Raw genomic sequence first — 3328 nt, forward strand, 5'->3', positions numbered from 1 at the left:
CATCCTGATACAATAAGAGTTCTATATCTGGGTCATTCCATGTCATTTCATCAAATTTCTGAAAATGTTCCCACCTGACATCACAGAATTTCCTGAAAATTTTTAGTACAAAGACACACTTGTTGATAGGAAAAATCCCAAATATTAAGTCTCTACTGTCAAAAGTTTCCTCGTGAAACATCTTTGAATGAAGGGTAGTTTAGACGGTTTTTGGCATCATACTCTGAAAAGCCATTTTTAAACGGCAATATCTGGAGAACTATCTCACCTGTAGCCGTCTTCTACAGTGTATATCTGTTACTAATAGCCTCCAGACATGGAATATCAGGGGTATAGCTCAAGTATAACCTAGTATGGTAGGTACTTAAACTTCTCCCAAAATATGGCTTGTCGAAATGAAATAGCAAATTTGAAGAGTGGCTGAGCCCCCATGTTTGCAGAAAGAAGACTTCCATCACTTCTGCCTCTATCTCTGGTGTTATCTTAAAGGAGTCATAACCTGGTTTTATACGTATCCAGCCCCCCTTGGATCGCTTTGGATCAATTCGTAAAACTTATTAGAAAAAAAAAAAAAAAATTTAATCAAACATTGAGCTTGTTCTGACCCTTTTTCGTACCGCGATTTTATCACGCGAGATTACGCGCGAGGTTTTGACTGGTCCGGATGTGCATTGTATAATATGTAATGAGGCGCGCGTTGATTCGCCGCAGGAAGGACAGAGCCGGGGGGGCTTGCCTGCATGCAGACTCCAAAACATAATGGCGGCGCTTCGGCGATTTCAGGTAGCGGACGGGGCGGGGTTGGGTGGTGAAAGAGGGGTGGGCTTATGCAAGTAGCCGCCACGGTGACGTCACCGAAGGCGCAGAATCAAAATCTCGTGCTTTAGGAATGCACACCCTTGTGTGCTATTCCTGTTCGGAAAAAGAGCAGAAGCGAAAAAACGGCGCCACTTTCAAACTCCAGCCTTTCAGGCAAGTTTCAACTGAGGTCAAACACAGATATGCATGTTTTAACAAGAGAAATTGCGATTTCCTGGTGATGACTCCTTTAAACATTCTACAAAATATGGTCTCTCTGAGATGATTAGTTTCACAGATATTAAGGCTAAAAAATGGAAGTTGCCCAACTTCAGAGCCATATTCCAAAAAACTGACAACAATTATCAGGTCCAAACTTTGTTAAAATCATATTAAAAATTGGGAGGATGTTTTGCCTCAATTTGTCGCAGTGATTTTTTCAAATCCTGATATTCGTGGGGTTTTTGTGGACGTTTTTGGTACTGCATGTCCTAATAGCCTACCAGTAAACATCACAGCAGGGCAATTCAATTGTGTTTTTTACCATTTATTTAAGACTTACATATGACTAAATGCTACTGATAAATTTAGCCTTACGAAAACATTAAAATGTAGCACAGTTGTAGTTACAGAGGCAATAAGTCCTTGAATGTGAGTTGAACATGCTGAAAGCAGCTTTTAATGTCTTAAACCATGAACAAACATATGATAACATAATATTGAAGACTGCACATTTTGTCATTCTTTAAAGCATACATTACACAACCAAATCAAATAATAATCTTAATTTGAACCTAAAGATTTTACATTACAGTGCAAAAGTCTCCAAAGTTTGATATTGAAGAACAGTTTGTCTCTATGCTCACTATGAGACAATATGTGAGTTGTGTGTATGATCAGAAATGGTGGATGTTTCAGAGCAAGATGAAGATGTACTGGTTCAGTTCATGCACCCACATGGCCCTGCCAAGAGTTTCTACTGGCCAAGAAGAGAAGACATGTGCAATGTCCCACTGCAGCATATAACTGCAAGGATTGACGTTCCCTCTACAGAAACTGGGCGCATGTATGCCATCAAAAAAGATGAGCACAACAGAGCAGAGATGTACATTAGACAATTTGTAAAGTGACTGCCAAATTAATGAATGTGACTAAGGAATTGGATCTAAAAGATGAAAAAATGTGTGATCCCTCATAGTGAGCATAGAGACAAAGAGTTATTCAATATCAAACTTTGGAGACGCTTCTACTGTAATTTAAAATCTTTATGCTCAAATTAAGATTATTATTTGATTTGGTTGTGTAATGTATATACTTAAAGTATGACAAAATGTGCAGTCTTCAATACTATGCTATCATATGTTTATTCATGGTTTAAGACATTAAAAGCTGCTTTCAGCATGTTCAACTCACATTCAAGGAGGGTCATTCCATGCCAACTTAGCCACCCATGTACATGACAACTCTCAGATTTAGCTGAAAAGCGGTGAAATATGCCTTATGTTACCAAACAAGGGAATCTGAAGTTTCAGGTCAATATCTCAAACGGTTTGCCCGTGGCGTCCATTTGAATTTCAAGTGCCACACCCCTTTTTGACACATTGGAATTTCGCATTTCATTTGTTGGCATTTTTAGAGGCCTATAACTTCTGTTCTAATAGTGATAGAAGGCTGAAAAATTTATGTGTTAGTTCATTGTGGTTTGTACTACACAATTCTGAAGGAAGGATCACTATTCCTTACTGTTTGGGTGAGAGGTGGGCAGTGGCGTGGCCACCGGGGTGGCTGGGGGTGGCACCGGCTACCCCTGGAATATGATTGGCCACCCTGCCTGCCCCCCCACCAGAGCTGCGAATCAAGTTTGTCCGGCTCGACATTCAAAAAATATACGGGGTGCACTACTCTCTCGCACTTCAACTCTCATGCAGACTTGCACGATTTCATCCAAAAAGGAGAAAACAAGGGTAAGTTAACAGTCGCTCACAATGTGTAGTGTTAAATGATTTACAAATCTTTAAATTGAGGTGATAAGTAAGTCGTATAAGTCGTTAGCACAGTGTGCTAGCTTAGCATAATGAATTGAAGTCTATGGGAAACATTAGCCTGCGCCGGCAAATGTGGAAAAACACAAACGTCACAGCAACCCCAAGCTGGACTAATGGACTATAAAGACACACTGGGCCTCATTTATCAATCTTGCGTGAAAACGGGCGCAGATCTGAGCGCAGATTTGGTCTTACGACAGGACACACGTGCGATTTATGAAACGTTCGTATCTGACCAATCTCAGCGTACGAATGAGCGGGCCTTGATAAATGCGGCGGCTGAATTCGATCGTCATTAACATGTTACGCCCATAAATATTCCTGTTTCGGAGGCCTCGCCCACTGAGGTCAAACATGGAGAGACGAAACATGGGTAAGAAAAGAAACTTAAATGACTTAAATGAATCTTTTCATCCGCAGCCTAAAAGCTTATGTCTGCTAACTGATCAAAACAATTCTTTACATTTAGGTCATGAAAAAATGGT

The sequence above is a fragment of the Eutrigla gurnardus genome, assembly GCF_963514095.1.
Source record: "Eutrigla gurnardus genome assembly, chromosome: 21".
Classification (NCBI taxonomy): Eukaryota; Metazoa; Chordata; class Actinopteri; order Perciformes; family Triglidae; genus Eutrigla; species Eutrigla gurnardus.